Source organism: Delphinus delphis, chromosome 11 (assembly GCF_949987515.2).
Source record: "Delphinus delphis chromosome 11, mDelDel1.2, whole genome shotgun sequence".
Taxonomy (NCBI): Eukaryota; Metazoa; Chordata; class Mammalia; order Artiodactyla; family Delphinidae; genus Delphinus; species Delphinus delphis.
The window spans coordinates 79,626,165-79,643,791 of record NC_082693.1 but is presented as its reverse complement, the minus strand read 5'-3'; the positions used below and the strand labels follow the sequence as shown (position 1 = coordinate 79,643,791).

Genomic DNA, 17,627 nt, shown 5'->3' with positions numbered 1-17,627 from the left:
TTAATTGGTGAAAATATAAAAGATGCATTGGTATCACTTAGGTCCAATGGATTCTAGCAAGTTTTTTCAACAGTTTCCACCTTTATTATAAAACATTTAGTAAAGAGTGGGATCTGGGGTCAGTCACGCGGTTCAGAGTCTCGGGTGGGTAGCTATTCTTCTGTGTGCCACAGTTTTATCCGTAAGCGTGTACAATGTGCACACATTGCAGGGTTGTCTACAGTGCCTGGCACATGGGCTAAAGCATGTAAACTATTACACAAAGTTAGAAACTGTACCCTGTTGGACTTGCTTTCCGAAGGCAAACGGGTCTAAAATTGTTTTTGGAAAAACAGCTTGTACGGTATATGTATCGTATGTTTCCTGTGAAGGACCACCATGGGCTGATATGCCCACGAATGCACGACAGTAATAGCCCACATCTCTATGCATTATGCACTTTGAATGACAGAGAACTCACAAGGCCAAACAGTAAAAAAAAAAAAAACAAAAAAAAACCAGCCTTAACGTTTCACGATATATAGTGATTCTTGTCTTTTTGCAGACTAAAGATTACTGGGATAACATTTGAATGAGGAAGATTTAATCCTAAAATCAAAGGCATTTTCAAAAAATGGCGGGAACACATCTAGCTTTATAGAAACCAGTGGGCCTAAAAATAAAAACCATGACCCCGACGTGATTCGAACACGCAGCCTTCTGATCTGGAGTCAGACGCGCTACCGTTGCGCCACGAGGTCCTGCTGGGCTGTGGCTCACGCAATTTCTTAGAACTCCGGTAACATGGCGTCTCTTCCGGGCACGCCTCGCCTTGTCTTCCATTCTCTCCCTGCCCCTCCATCCAGTTTAGGTCGGACTGGAGACTGATTCTTTTAGTGCCAAGATTTTCCTCACAGCTATCCCTCTACCTAGGCAAGGATGGAACTAGCAGAGGCGGGAGAATGGAGTTTCCCTTTTAGTCGAGTCTCCAGGGTCAAAGGACACCGGTCCTTCCCCTTCTTCTGCAAGCGATTTCCGTTCTAACCTGCCCGGCTAGGGGCGGAGACTCGGCCCTCATCTTCCCCACCCCCTCCCCGTTCAGTGGGCTGAGTTCGTGACCTCCGTTTGGAATTTGGCGGGGGCGCTACTGCGCATGCGTAGGCCTTCGCCAGCTAGCGTCAGCTACCGGCTGGGAGCGCGCAGTGGGTTTTTAACGAACGTTTTCGTCTTTCTTAACCCTTCTGACAACAGTGTAAAGCGTTTACTCTCGGAGTTGGCTTTTATCTCACGGTGAGCATTAAGCTTAAAAGTTACCACTTTGAAAAGACGCACTTATAAAAAATATCCGCATGTTGTGTTTGTCAGCCATGCTGGGCAGTTGAATTACGCAGAAAATAGTAGTAGTGGTTAGTAAAAGTAATCTCTTCTCCCCGTCGGGGAATTGAACCCCGGTCTCCCGCGTGACAGGCGGGGATACTAACCACTATACTAACGAGGAGCTGTTCGTTCCCTTTCTCTCAAGTACTACTTCAAGGTAAGGAGAGATTTTTTTTCCCTCCTACCACTCACCTGCGAGTGTGAAAATAGCCTGTTGCTCCTCACATTATACATTCTGGGCGCCTTGGACTCTTTTCGTCCCTGAAAATAGTAAATGGTTTAGAATAAATGAAACAAAATGCGCTTCCAGTTTTAGTGATGGTGAACTGTTGAACATAGTTTGCCAGGACTTTTCATGCTTTCCAGATGATTTAGGTTTCTGGCGGGAGATTTTTGTTTTAAGTGACCAAGAATACCGAGTTGACACAGGGTTTTTTTTTTTTTTAATTTTAATTTTATTAGAGTATGGTTGATTTAGAATGTTGTGTTAGGAAGCAGAGTTTTACCTTCACAAATTTATATATTTTTTCTTTAGTCAAAGTTCAAGGGTATCATATGGTTGCCAGATGTCAGGGGCAGTCGGAGTTGCCCCACAGTCTAGTGCCTCTTCAAACTATTTGTAAGCTTTTCAGACACAAAAGGGCTCACGCAGGTCAAATGAAATTTTATTAGCTGATTTTTCCTGTATTTAGGTCTTTTTCCTGAGGCGTCTACAGTTTACTCGGAAATGACAAACACTTAAATGGTTAAATAATAATACATTTAAATAATTCAAAACAAGGATGTGCCATTGATTAAACATAGGGTTAGGAAAGTACATTAATATAATAATTTATATTATCCTGAGCCTTTTCATAAACAGGATCAAGCCTGTTCCCAGGGGGACCAAGAGGGCCTCACTTACAAAATTCTAAGGTTAACTCTAAATAAGTGAATTTATAGAGTCACAAACTGACATGATTAAATGTCTTTATTATAGAACTTAAACTTACGTGTCTTAAGAAATCCATTCCTTGTACTAGGAATTAGTATTTTTATAGATCATAGGTTACATGGTGTTTTCCATCTGATGAAAGTGATTTTGGATTTAAACGCAGACATTAAAAAATGGCAATTTCTTTTTTTTTATAACATCTTTATTGGAGTATAATTGCTTTACAACTGTGTGTTAGTTTCTGCTGTATAACAAAGTGAATCAGCTATACATATACATATATCCCCATTTCCCCTCCCTCTTGCGTCTCCCTCCCACCCTCCCTATCCCACCCCTCTAGGTGGTCACAAAGCACTGAGCTGATCTCCCTGTGCTATGTGGCTGTTTCCCACTAGCTAGCTATTTTACATTTGGTAGTGTATATATGTCCATGCCACCCTCTCACTTCATCCCAGCTTGCCCTTCCCCCTCCCCATGTCCTCAAGTCTATTCTCTATGTCTGTGTCTTTATTCCCGCCCTGCCCCTAGGTTCTTCATTTTTTTTTTGTTTTAGATTCCATATATATGTGTTAGCATACGGTATTTGTTTTTCTCTTTCTGACTTACTTCACTCTGTATGACAGTCTCCAGGTCCATCCACCTCACTACAAATAACTCAGTTTCAATTTTTTTATGGCTGAGTAATATTCCATTGTATATATGTGCCACATCTTCTTTATCCATTCATCTGTCGATGGACACTTAGGTTGCTTCCATGTCCTGGCTATTGTAAATAGAGCTGCGATGAACATTGTGGTACATGACTCTTTTTTTTTTTTTTTTATGACTCTTTTTGAATTATGGTTTTCTCAGGGTATATGCCCAGTAGTGGAATTGCTGGGTCATATGGTAGTTCTATTTGTAGTTTTTTAAGGAACCTCCATACTGTTCTCCATAGTGGCTGTATCAATTTACATTCCCATCAACAGTGCAAGAGTGTTCTCTTTTCTCCACACCCTCTCCAGCATTTATTGTTTGTAGATTTTTTGATGATGGTCATTCTGACTGGTGTGAGGTGATACCTCATTGTAGTTCTGATTTGCATTTCTCTAATGATTAGTGATGTTGAGCATCCTTTCATGTGTTTGTTGGCAATCTGTATATCTTCTTTGGAGAAATGTCTATTTAGATCTTCTGCCCACTTTTGGATTGGGTTGTTTTTTTGATATTGAGCTGCATAAGCTGCTTTTATATTTTGGAGATTAATCCTTTGTCAGTTGCTTTGTTTGCAAATATTTTCTCCTATTCTGAGGGTTGTCTTTTCATCTTGTTTATGGTTTCCTTTGCTGTGCAAAAGCTTTTAAGTTTCATTAGGTCCCATTTGTTTATTTTTGTTTTTATTTCCATTTCTCTAGGAGATGGGTCAAAAAGGATCTTGCTGTGATTTATGTCATGGAGTGTTCTGCCTGTGTTTTCCTCTAAGAGTTCTATAGTGTCTGGCCTTACATTTAGGTCTTTAATCCATCTTGAGTTTAAAAAAATGGTGATTTCTGAGGCCTGTTTTGGCACATTTATTTTTTTCACTCTTAAATACACCCAAAGCCTCAATAAAACTCTGTCCCTGGGCCTCCTTCTACTTCTGACCCTCCATTAACTCTCGTAAAGTCCAAAGGGCCCTGCGATAACTATGCTGATGTCCTTTTCTGGGTAGGATTGAAGAGACTTCCCTCTGGTCTCTCAGTTGGAGAGGCTTCAGGGCAGTGGGAAGCCAGGTCTTCTGAACTGTTTGCACAAGGTTCCACACTGTGGGAGAACAGGCTTAATCTTTGTCTCTTCAGAAGAGACACCATCCTCTCCACCTAAGCTCTGTAAAGCTATGCCAGTGGCTCTACATGTGTTGTTACTGCTCCTCTTTTATCCTCCCTAGGGATGGGAAGAAGCAGCCTGAGTCAGCAGAGAATATGGAGCAGGGAACACAACACCTGCTGTCCATCTTCCTAAAATGGAAGGAAAGGAGAGGGTAACTAACCTGAACAGGATAAGGCAGCTCAGAGATTCCTCACTGTCAGCACTGGGAGAAAGTAAAGGTTACAATCGGACTGGCAGTACAGAGGGCATAGAACTCTCCTTGGAGGTAAACAGCACGATGGCAATTGATGTGATTGAAAGTTTCAAATCTTGCTTTACCTAAGTAACTGTAGAGCTTATCACAGCTTGCAAAAGCATTCACATTCATTTTCTCTTCCCAACAGCCCTGGGAGGTTAACAGGGCACGTGTTTTATCCCTATACGGGAATCTTGTGTAATTATACAGGTAGGAAGTGGTGAGAGGCCAGGAATCACCCAAGCCTTGACTGCAAATCTTGTGCAGTTTTCACCCTAATGCACAGTTCCACATACATGTATATTAACAAAGAAATATGAGTTATGGAGAGAAAAAGTTTTATCACTTTGTATGTGTCACACTTGTTCCTGTACTAATATTTATTAACCTCTAATTACTTAGCAGACACTGTAGTTATTTATTCACTGTTGAACCTACAATATGCCAAACATTGCTTTAGATGCATGAGGAGGTTTCAGTTAATAAATTCTGTTCTTGTGGAGCTTATTTCCTAACAGAAGGAGGACAGACCATAAACAATGATGATCATAGATAAATAAGTTAGATGGTGACAAGAGTGGAAATAGAAGAAAATAGCACGGTAAGTGGGTTTGGAGAGTGGCAAGTTAAGTAAACAGAATGTGGTCAAAGTAGGCTTCATTTTTTTTAAAATTTATTTTTTTAACTTATTTATTTGTGGCTGTGTTGGGCCTTCGTTGCTGCACGCAGTCTTTCTCTAGTTGCAGAGAGCAGGGGCTACTCTTCGTTGTGGTGCGCCTGCTTCAGTAGTTGTGGCGCACGGGCTTAGTTGCTCTGCAGCATGTGGGATCTTCCCGGACTAGGGCTCGAAACTGTGTCCCCTGCATTAGCAGGCAGATTCTTAACCAATGCACCACCAGGGAAGCCCTAGGGACGCTCTAGGGAAGCCCTAGGCTTTATTTTAAGAAGGTAACGTTTGAACAGACTTGAGGGAGGTAAGAGGTGTAGTCGTATAACTATTTGGGAGGCCTGTGGGGCCTTAAAGTTCATTGTAGACTTTGGCTTTTATTCTGAGGGGAAATAGAGAGTTACTATAGGGCTTTGAAAAGAGAAATGACATGGTCTGGTTTATGTTTTAAAGGACTCTTGGCTCCTGGGTTGAGAATAGACTGTAGTGGACAAGAGCAGCAGCAGGGAGACCAAAGAGGTCTCATGCGGTAGTGATAGTGGTTCAGGCTGGAGTGGAAGTGGTTGGGAATGTGAGAGGAGCTGATATATTTCAAAGGTAGAGCCAGTAAAATTTCCTGATAGAGTGACTGTGAGGTGTGAGAGCGAAAGAGGAATCAAAGATGCTTCCAAAATGTTTGGCCTAAGCAACTGGGAGGATAGAGTTGTCATCAACTGCAGTGGAGAATAATGCTCGGAGCACTGCATCCATGTGGAGAGTCCACGTGAAGGGCACAGCTTGGGAGAAGCACGGCGCCATTCCCATGGACGCTCTGTGGCTGGCACTCCTTGAACTGTGCAACGAAGCAGCTCTGCCTGCGGAGCAGTCTTTTGGGAGATAAGAAGCATTTCAGTTTGGGATGTGTTAAGACTGAGACATAGAGAAGGCAGTTGAATGTAGTAGTTGAGTAATCATTGTACAGGTCGTTGTACCAGCACAGTGCGGGGGGGCTGGAGATACAGTGATGAACAAAGACAGACCCTGACCTCAAGGAGCTTCCATTTCAGTGGAGGAGACACAGAATAGTAACAACAACAACAACAATGTAAAATCACCACTGTGACAATTACTAAGAAGAAGATGCAGAGGGAAGAGCTTTCTTGGTAGATGGAACTGGATGTGCAAAGATTATAGGAAATGAGGAAAAGTGGTGAGCAGAGGGGCTGAAAGAAGGCTGATGTGATCAGGAAGCAAGAGGAAGGTCACGGAAGAGACGAGGCTGAAAGGCCAACCCGGAGTGGGACAAAGTCTCGCAGGCTGTGTTAAGAACTTCGGCCTCTTATTCATTTCTATTTATTTATTTATTATTTTTAGGGTTTATTGAGATATAATTTACAAGCAGTACAATTCATTCTTTTTTAGGCATAGCATTCTATGAATTTTGACTATAATCAAAATCTTTCCACCACTTTAATCACAAAGTCCCTTTATGCCTCTTTGCAATGAGTCCTCTGTCTCCAGTCCCAGGCACCACTGATGAGATTTCAATTTCCAGAATGTCGTACTAATGGGACTGTGCAGTTTGTAGCCTTTTATTTTATTTTATTTTTGGCTGCGTTGGGTCTTAATTGCTGCACGTGGGCTTTCTCTAGTTGCAGTGAGCCGGGCTACTCTTCGTTGCAGTGCGCAGGCGTCTCATTGCGGTGGCTTCTCTTGTTGCGGAGCTCGGGCTCTAGGCGCGTGGGCTTCAGTAGTTGTGGCTCACGGGCTCTAGAGCACAGGTTCAGTAGTTGTGGTTCATGGGCTCTAGAGCACAGGCTCAGTAGTTGTGGCTCACGGGCTCTAGAGCGCAGGCTCAGTAGTTGTGGCACACGGGCTTAGTTGCTCCGCACACGGGCTTAGTTGCTTCCCGGACCAGGGCTCAAACCCATGTCCCCTACATTAACAGGCAGATTCTTAACCAGTGCGCCACCAGGGAAACCCAGTTTGTAGCCTTTTGAATATGGCTTCTTTCACTTAGCATAATGCTTTTGAGAGTCGTCCAAGTTGTTGTATGTAGCAGTCGTTTTTTTTAAATTGCTGATTAGTGTTCTATTGTATGGATGTTTGTTTATCCACTCTCTAGTTAATGGGCATTTGTATTTTTTCCAGTTTTTGACTGTTATAAAAATAGCTATTACAAACATTAGTGTACAGGTTTTTGTGTGGACATAGATCTTCAGTTCTCTTGGGTCAATACCTAGAAGGGGGACTGCTGAGTCTTAGGGTAAGTGTATGTCTACCTTCATGAGAAACTGCCAAACTGTTTTCCTAAGTGGCTGTAACATTTTGCATTTCTACCAACAATGTATGAGAGTTCTTGTTGTCCCATATCTTTGCTAGCACGGTATTGTAAGTATTTTTTATTTAAGCCTTTCTAATAGGCGTGTAGCGGGATCTCACTGTAGTTTGTTTTTTTGGTGATGTCGGTGTTAATTTTTTTGTTTAGTTGAAGTATAGTTGATTTACAATGTTGTGTTAGTTTCTGGTGTACAGCAAAGTAATTCAGTTATACATATTCTTTTTTCAAATTCTTTTCCATTATGGTTTATTATAGGTTATTGAATGTGGTTCCCTGCACTATACAGTAGGAGGTTGTTTATCCATTCTATATATAATGGTTTGCATCTGCTAGACCCACGTTCCCAAATTAACCCTCCCCTCCCCCTCCCCCTCCCCTCCCCTCCTCCTTCCCTCCCCTCCCCCTCCCCCTTCCCCTCCCCCTTCCCCTTCACTGTAGTTTTTATTTATTTATTTTTTTGTGGTACACGGGCCTCTTACTGTTGTGGCCTCTCCCGTTGCGGAGCACAGGCTCCAGACGCACAGGCTCAGCGGCCATGGCTCATGGGCCCAGCCGCTCCGCGGCATGTGGGATCTTCCCAGACCGGGGCACAAGCCCGTGTCCCCTGCATCGGCAGGTGGACTCTTTTCCCTGCGCCACCAGGGAAGCCCTCACTGTAGTTTTAATGTGCCTTTCCCTAATAATTAATGGTGCTGAGCATTTTTCTATGGATTTATTTAAGTATCCAAATCTTTTGCCCTTTTAAAAATTGGGATGTTTTCTTATTATTGAATTTTGAAAGTTCTTTGTACATTTTGATTACTAGTCTTTGTCAGATATATCATATATGATATATATCTTGGGATATATCAACACACACACCCCCACACATATATATATATATATATATATATATATACACATATACATATATATATAAACACATATATATCTTGGGAGATGTATTTTCTCCCAAGCTGTGCCTTGTCTTTTCATTCTCTTAAATAACTTTTTGTTTTTATCAGAGGATGCATGACCTAGTTTTTTGTGTCTCTTCCCTTTTTTCTGTTATGCTCACTTCCTCAACCCAGCCTTTGAACATAATATAAACAAGAACTTGGGCTAGCTCACTACCCAACCTTCTTCTTCCCTTCTCCCCATAATTAAAGAGCCTAAATTGCTCCTGAGTAGTTTTTGGATTCTGTAATTTTTCATTCACTGAAACATTATATCTATTAAAACACCGAACCTCCCCTGCAAATATGGGAATTAACCCTTCATAAACATTAAAATTCAAAGATAAATGTTTATGATTTGGGCCTGGATGGGTAGATGTTTAGATTATGAAGGGGAAAAAAGTCATACTTCACTGTTTCCCAGCCTAATTTATTTCAACAATAATCCAAAGTTAAAACTGAGAGGCAAAAGTGTGTCCCCCTCTAGTTCAATCAACCCTTCAGTCTTTTTTTTCCTTCTCATTAAGAAAACAAACAAACAAAAACCTTTATTGATTTATTCTTTGTGCCAGGCATGGAGCTAGGCAGTGGGGACAAAGATATGGATAAGACTCACTTCCTGCCTTGAGGACTCAGATCATGGGGGAGGTAGACCCTTTAACTGATCATTATTCAACACTTTGTTAAGTGTTATGGTGGAGGCATAATCCAGGCCTATTGAGAACCTGATAAATGTTGGCTCTGCTTTAAATGCTTTACACCTGTTAACCGTTTAATCCTCTTACAATCCTTTGAGTTTGGTACAATAATTCTCCCCCTTTTACAGATGAGGAAGCTGAGGCACAGGAAGGTTACGGTCACAGGTAGAAAGTGATGGAAGTATGTCCAAAATAGTATGGAATTACAGAGAAGGGAGGACTACCTCTGCCTGAGGTGCTTGAGGAAAACCTACCTGGGCCTTCAAAGGATGATGAACTTTGAAAGAGAAGGGGAAAAGTTTTCCAGCACTTCTGCAAGGGGGAAGCACTAATGGTTAAAGCACAGAGCTTGTGAAGGAGAATGTGGGGATCTGGGAAACAGCAAGTAGAGGGTCTGCTGCTCCTGGGCTGCAGAAGGCAGAGAATGTCTCCATTTTTCATTGTTATGCACAGTCGGGGATCATAAAGGATCACAGACTTTGAGGGGCTGGCAGGAGCCTTGGATCTTTTCCGCCGTTTCAGTTATCTGGGTAAGGAGACTGAGACCCAGAGAGCTCCAGTGATTTTCCTAAATTCCCAGGGCTGAGAACACCACTCTTTTCTTTTTTTGTTGCTGTACTAATGCAAGGGAATCTGTGAGCTGAGTGATTAGGTGTGTGTGTGTGTGATGCGGGCAGTGTTCCAGAGCATCAGATCTCGGTATCACCTTGGCTGTGGTTATCGGCCCCAGGGCTGGTCTCAGCTTCCCTTCCGATTTCTGAGGAAGCCACCTGCTGGCACTGGCCCCAAGACTCAAGGTCACTGACCTTCCTGTTTCTAACTTTTTTTGGGTCTTGCTGGCCACCTGCTGACCTGCCCGTTAGTGGCTGTGTAGATTGATCTGTCTGACCTTAAGTCATCCTCAGACAGCCGGGAAGGACAAGTTCATTCCCCCTTTTTTGGGTGGGATGGCATAGTTTCTACTTCTTTTCTTTAATCTTTACCTGTTTCCTTTTCTAAATGCAAAGCAACAGAAAAATTCCCGCTTCATATGCACGACTCGGGTTTGGCATTCAATTTGCTATTTTAGGGAAAAAGCTTCTGACATTTCTTATTCTTCTGTGATTCACTCATGTGACTAGCAAGGTTATCAGAATTTATGGATAAAAATGAAGTTGATGATATAGTAAATGAGAAGGAAGCCAGCACAAAATAATATGAAGTGCACTGTTTTTCTGTGCGTTTCTATATACTGAAAAAAGTTTGAAAAGAAATATGTGAAAATGTTAGGTTAGAGTATGTTGATGATCTCTCTTTTTTTTTGCGTTTCTGTATTTTCTAAATTTTTTGCTATGTACCTGTATTATTCATGAACGCAGAAAAACAAGAAATAAAAATTTTTTGGGGGTAAGTTACTAATATCAAACAAAGCCAATAGCTCAAACGCACACCTGTGATAGTCTTTCATAGAACTAGGGTGACTAATCCATTCTCTGATTTTCCTTGTTAGCCCAAGATTTCATTATTTTGCAGCATAAGTTGTTTATATCTAGTTCCTTAAGGCGGGGAGGTGGGTGGATGAGTAAGCAAACTTCAACGCCAGTAAAACAGGGCGTGCAGCCTTTTTCCCTTGTCCCTTTGTCTCCTGGCCCCTGTGTTCCCAGTCTTTTGTTGTTCTCCGCGCGGACTTAGATTCAGGATTTAAAGAAAAACAAGTGCCAGCCCTCCGCGCGCCCTCTGGTGTCCCAGTGAGGTATAGCCAGACAGTAACCCACAAAGATCACGGCCATTTCACACTGCGGTCTCCCCACAGCGTGATGCCGCAGACGAGAATGTCTGGAATCTTAGAGGAAGGAGTCACACACCAACAAGCCTGACAGGTTTAGTCTTTGAAGCCATAGGTGTGGAAAGTGATTCTTAAAAGACAAAGTCGGCATCTGGGTATTTAAAAAAAATCTTGTAATAAAGTAAATTCTCAAAGGATTTGGCACAGGTTTCTGGGTTCTGAAACTAGGAAAGTCAAATTTTGTTCTATAATTAAAATATAAATCAGTACTTCGGATTGAGTGCAAATAAATTAGATGAAAGGGGTCTGGATACCTAGGCTTCAGCTTGACTGGTGATAATGATTTCTGCCACTTTGAGCTTTGTCAATATAACGTGAGAGTTGATACTGAAGGACCTTTTTGTCTATAATTTACTTTTTTTTTTTTCCCGGTACGCAGGCCTCTCACCGCTGCGGCCTCTCCCGTTGTGGAGCACAGTCTCCGAACGCGCAGGCCCAGCGGCTATGGCTCACGGGCCCAGCCGCTCCGCGGCACGTGGGATCCTTCCAGACCGGGGCACGAACCCCTGTCCTCTGCATCGGCAGGTGGACTCTCAACCACTGCGCCACCAGGGAAGCCCTATAATTTACTTCTTTGTAAGTATCAAACCACATGTTTTTTAAAATTATATTTCCACTAAAAAGCAAACAAACCAACCAATGTAGACAAAGAATATTTTTGTTTTAAGTGTTTAAGGATTGATGGGGTCCCAGGCTTTACAGTCTTACTTGAATAGGTGTTGGGAAGACAAAACTTTACTTCTGCCTTCTTGGGGTCTCTGTTGGGCCTGAGAATTAAATTGACATAAGACATATTTAGGGGAGAAAAGTATACAGATTTTACATATATCTGGGAACCCCCATAGGAAAATGAAGAACATAGAAGTGGCAAAATCTGAATATATTTATACTAGGTTGAACAAAGAGAGGCAACTGTGGACAAGGAATCAAAATACATGGGGAGGCCAAAGGAAGATGGGAGTTATTTTAACAAGGTTTATTTGTACAGAATTCTCTTGGCCTTGACACCTCATCTCTGGTGATAAGAATGTTTCTTTCCTCCTGGTATAGGGAGGTCATGTTTTCACATGGAGTTTTACCCCTTGCTTTCAAGAAGAAAAAAGGGGAGGTCAGAGCTCCTTTTTCTCCTGTTGTTTTTCAAGTAAAAATCTCAAAATAGTACTTATTTGGGGTGGCATATGGTGAAATAGTATGAAACTACATAGTATGAAATTCAAAAAGTTCTGAAGGGTATGCAGAGGAAAGTCTCTCTCCCATCTTTGACCCACAGCTACAATTCTCAAGTGATGTTAGGAGTGGTCTGGCAGCTCAGCAAGGTTGTCAAGAGCTCTAGGTTCTTTCTTCTCATTCCTCTGGGTCTTCTTCTCTGCAACCCATAGCAAATTGATTTTTCTTTTCATGATTGTCACCTCATGGTTACAAGATAGCTGCTGCAGCTCCGGGCATTATGGCCACTTTCAACGTTGGAGCATGAGGAGAGGCAGCTCCAGTAAACTATCCTTTTGAATTTGTCCCTTAAGAAAGCCTCTCCAGAAGTACTCTGACCATTGTTTCCCTATGTTTCTCTAACCCCTATTGGGTCACCAGCAGTCTGGGAAAGTGACTACCTGGTACAAATGAGTAGTGATTACAATATAGGTTTTGATATTCTAGTGTTCTGTGCTATTAATAAGAACTGAAATCTGTTAGTATAATACTGTTTTTCCTTAATTTAACAATATGTTTTAATCAGTTTTATGTCCGGAGATATGCCTGGAAAATTACATACTGCATTAAAATTTCAAATCAAACAAAGGTGCGTATGTTTTGAAAGCATTCTGACTACATCCTTCCTCTATTTCAAGTTCTTTCAAGACATCTTACTACTGACTTAATTCCAGTTTTCCTCATAATTAAAGAGGTTGAGTGTCTTTTCATATGTATCTGTCATTTGTACTTTCTCCAGAGCTAGTTTGGTCTGACTTTTCTTACAGAGTTTCCTGGTGAAATCATTTTAGAACAGCAACTGAGATGATGGTGACATCATCGTGATCTCAGGATTACTAGGAGTGACCATATTTCCCACTTTGCTTGGGACAGTCCTAGCTTGTGCCTGTTGTCCCACTGTATTTTATTAACAGCAGTCCACTCACTTTCAAAAGTGTCTCAATTTGGATGAAAAACTATATGGTATCTATTACTTAAAATATACATCAGAATGCCACAGTTGCCATTATGTTCTGGAATTTCAATCAGTAGGTGCAAGATTATCATGAAGGCTGGAGTTTGGTGGCTTCATTCGATGTTGTATCGCCAGAGCCCAGAACAGTGCCTAGCAGAGAGTAAGTGCTTAATAAATAAGAATGAGTCAATAAATAAACTTAGTGCTTAGAACTTGGCCCATTGCCGCCTGAGCACCTGGACTCAGTTAGCAAGGAACATGGAGGAATGATTTTGGGGTGTAAACTAATGGTGCCTGCCAAAACATGCAGTTTAGATTTTGATAGATATTGTCAAATTGTTCTCTACAGGGATTGAGCCAGTTTACACTCCCACCAGCAATATGTGAGAGCATCTGTTTCTCTAACCTCCATCCACATGGTGTTATCAAAATTTGTATCTGCCAATCTGGTAGTTTTAATTTGCATTTCCCTTATTATGGAGAAGGTTGAGCATATTTTCATATGTTTAAAAGCCATTTGGAATTCCTTGCCTGGCAACTGTCTGTTCATATCCTTTGCCCATTTTCGATTGAGTTATTGGTCTCTTTCTTATTGATTTGTAGGAATGCAAATAGTTGTTTCCAGTTTTTCATGTCTTTTGAGTTTGTTTTTGGTGTTTTTTGTTTGTTTGTTTGTTTTTTTCCTGAGCAGAATTTAAAAAAATGTATTCAGACATAGCTTTCCTTTTATAGCTCCTATGTTTTATATCATGCTCACCAAGGCTTTTCCTACTCCTAGATTAGAAAATAATCCTTCTGTATTTTCATCTCGTACTTTTAGGTTTTCATTGTTTTACATGGCAGTCTTGACCCACCTGTAATTTATTTTGGTGTAAGATTTGAGGTATTCCAAAAGAGTTCCCAGATCCAATTCCAATTTGTGTGTGGAGGCTTCCCCACACCAACAAGCAATTCTTGGATGCCTGCCAGGTGTCTGAGAATTCAACTCAATTCTGACACTGTTGACCTGGAGACAGAACCAGATTCCACAGGTAAAGGGCTGAGTCCCACAAGGTGCAAGCCCAGGTTGTTACCTGTGCTTCTGACCAACCTGTTATAAATTGGAGGTTCCAATGGCCCCCTCCTAGGGGTTACTTAATTTGTTAGAATGGCTCACAGAACTCAGGAAAACCCATTTACTCACTAGATTACCAATTTATTATAAAAGGATATTAAAGGATACAAATCAACAGCCAGATGAAGAGATACATAGGGTGAGGTATGGGGAAAGGGTGTGTAGCTTCCATGCCCTCTCCAGGGGGGCCTCTCTCCCCAATCTCCACCTATTCATCAACCCTGCAGTTCTTTAGACCCTGTCTTTCTGGGTTTTTATGGAGGCTTCATTACACAGGCACGACTGACTAAATCATTGGCCACTGACGATTGATTCAACCTCCAGCTCCTATCTCTTCCCTGGAGGTTAGGGGCGTGAGACTGAAAGTTCCAACCCTCTAAGCACATGGTTGGTTCTCTTGACAACCAGCCCCCACCCTTGGGAGGAATCCAGAAGTCACCTTTCCTGAAGCCTTTTCAGGGACTGAGGACAAGAGACCAAATATCCCATTGCTCTTGCTGCTCAGGAAATTCCAAGGGTTTTGGGAGCTGTGAGCCAGTAAGTGTGGATGGAGACCAAATATATATGAGACATGTATAAATCATAATATTGCAGGTATGAATCCAATCTAATATTGTTTACTGAATATTCCACCTTTTTCTCATAATGGAGACTCTAAAGCGTTTCTGGATTTTAGGGACTCCATTTCCTATGACCAGTACTTTTAACATTCTAGTAAATTCTAGGGAAAGGCATTCAAGGGCAAAGCAGTCAGGATGAAAAGTTAATCTTTAGTTTCATGTCTTTACACCGTTGATTTTCTAATAACACTACCTTTTGCTAAGCACTTATGTGTGAAGTATAATACACACAGAAGGCAGTATAAGATATATATGTAGGGTTTAAGAATACTGATAAAATGACACTTGTGTCCCTGTTACCTGGGTTAACAAGTGAAACATTGCAGTGACTTGAAATTCACTGTGTGCTCTTCTTTAATCAAATTCTCCACCCTCCTCCTCAAGAGGTAACCATTAGCCTGATTATTTTTTGGTAATTATCCCTTGCTTTGCTTTATACTTTTACCTTAGGTAATATATTGCTCATATAGATAGATAGATAGATAGATATAGATAGATAGATAGATATATAGATATATATATTTAAAGCTGTGGTTTTCTTTTTTTTTTTGAAGATGTTGGGGGTAGGAGTTTATTAATTAATTAATTTATTTTTGCTGTGTTGGGTCTTCGTTTCTGTGCGAGGGCTTTCTTTAGTTGTGGCAAGCGGGGGCCACTCTTTATCGCGGTGCGCGGGCCTCTCACTATCGTTGCCTCTCCTGTTGCAGAGCACAGGCTCCAGACGCACAGGCTCAGTAGTTGTGGCTCACGGGCCTAGTTGCTCCGCGGCATGTGGGATCCTCCCAGACCGGGGCTCGAACCCGTGTCCCCTGCATTAGCAGGCAAGCTCTCAACCACTGCGCCACCAGGGAAGCCCTATTGCTCATATTTTTGACAACTGAGTAGCAAGCACAACCATTGTGGCAGGTTCTCAGAAGATAAGCTACAGTTCCCCAAGTCAAGTTTGTCTTTAGCACTTCTGAGAGAATCCAAGAGCTCCTTCTGGAAAGTCAGGGGTCAGATCAAGAGTGAGTTCTGGGAAACACAGGATATGCCACAGTTGGACCATCTGCTGTAGTTTGGGTCAGGTGACAGACATCTGCAGAAATATAGTCAGGCGATGGATGGCTCTCTATCTGATGCTTTCCTGCCTCTATGGCCCCTCTTCTACTCTCTAGAGGAAATCAAAACTGACCCCTTCTGTGGGTGAAGGGAATTTCCTCAGCTCATCCAAACAGCAGGCCATGGTGAGTGTGTTAGTTTTCTATTGCAATGTAACAAATTCCCACAAATGTAACAGCATCAATCCTTCTCAAACTCTTCCAAAAAATGGCAGGGGGAGAAACACTCCCAAATTCATTCTATGAAGCCACCATCACCCTGATACCAAAACCAGAAAAACATAACACATAAAAAGAAAATTATAGACCAATATCACTGATGAACATAGATGCAAAAATCCTGAACAAAATACTAGCAAACAGAATCCAACAGCACATTAAAAGGATCATACACCATGATCAAGTGGGGTTTATCCCAGGGATGCAAGGATTCTTCAACATAACCAAATCAATCAATGTGAAACACTGCATTAACAAATTAAGGAATAAAAACCATATGATTATCTCAATAGATGCAGAAAAAGCTTCTGACAAAATTCAACACACATTTATGCTAAAAACTCTCCAGAAAATGGGCATAGAGGAAACCTACCTCAACATTAAAAAGGCCATATGTGACAAACCCACAGCAAGCATCATACTCAATGGTGAAAAACTGAAAGCATTTCCACTAAGATCAGGAACAAGACAAAGATGTCCACTCTTGCCACTCTTATTCAACATAGTTTTTGAAGGCCTAGCTGCAGCAATCAGAGAAGAAAAAGAAATTAAAGGAATACAAATTGGAAAAGAAGAAGTAAAACTGTCACTGTTTGCAGATGACATGACACTATACATAGAGAATCCTAAAGATGCCACCAGAAAACTACTAGAGCTAATCAATGAATTTGGTAAAGTTGCAGGATACAAAATTAATGCACAGAAATCTCTTGCATTCCTGTACACTAATGATGAAAAATCTGAAAGAGAAATTAAGGAAACACTCTCATTTACCACTGCAACAAAAAGAATAAAATACCTAGGAGTAAACCTACCTAGGGAGAAAAAAGACCTGTATGCAGAAAACTGTAAGACACTGATAAAGAAATTAAAGGTGATACAAACAGATGGAGAGATATACCATATTCTTGGACTAGAGGAATCAATATTGTGAAAATGACTATACTGCCCAAAGCAATCTACAAATTCAAAGCAATCCCTATCAAATTACCAGTGGCATTTTTTACAGAACTAGAACAAAAAAATCTTAAAATTTGTATGGAGAGACAAAAGACCCCGAATAGCCAAAGCAGTCTTGAGGAGTAAAAGTGGAGCTGGAGGAATCAGACTCCCTGACTTCAGACTATACTACAAAACTACAGTAATCAAGACAATATGGTACTGGCACAAAAACAGAAATATAGATCAATGGAAAAAGATAGAAAGCCCAGAGATAAACCCACGCACCTATGGTCAAGTAATCTATGACAGAGGAGGTAAGGATATACAATGGAGAAACGACAGTCTCTTCAATAAGTGGTGCTGGGAAAACTGGACAGCTACATGTAAAAGAATGAAATTAGAACACTACCTAACACCATACACAAAAATAAACTCCAAATGGATTAAAGACTTAAATGTAAGACCAGACACTATAAAACTCTTAGGGGAGAACATAGGAAAAATACTCTTTGACATAAACCACAGCAAGATCTTTTTTGACCCACATCCTAGAGTAATGGAAATAAAAACAAAAATAAACAAATGGGACTTAATTAAACTTAAAAGCTTTTGCACAGCAAAGAAAACCATAAACAAGACAAAAAAGACAACCC

The 17,627-nt window shown here is 41.2% G+C and overlaps 1 long non-coding RNA gene and 2 other non-coding genes across 3 annotated transcripts in view; 1 reads left to right on the top strand and 2 right to left on the bottom strand.

Annotated features, from left to right (window-relative positions):
- Positions 1-668: 668 nt before the first annotated feature.
- Positions 669-740, bottom strand: TRNAW-CCA (transfer RNA tryptophan (anticodon CCA)). Its single transcript has one exon. It is a non-coding gene; the product is annotated as a tRNA-Trp (tRNA).
- Positions 741-1,169: 429 nt separating this feature from the next.
- The window catches only part of LOC132433283 (uncharacterized), a 123,554-nt gene continuing 107,096 nt past the window's right edge, over positions 1,170-17,627 (top strand). Inside the window, exons 1-2 of the long non-coding RNA XR_009521109.1 lie at positions 1,170-1,269; positions 11,198-11,394. This is a non-coding gene — a long non-coding RNA (uncharacterized lncRNA). The remainder of the gene's footprint in view (positions 1,270-11,197; positions 11,395-17,627) is intronic.
- Positions 1,406-1,477, bottom strand: TRNAD-GUC (transfer RNA aspartic acid (anticodon GUC)). The gene has a single exon. It is a non-coding gene; the product is annotated as a tRNA-Asp (tRNA).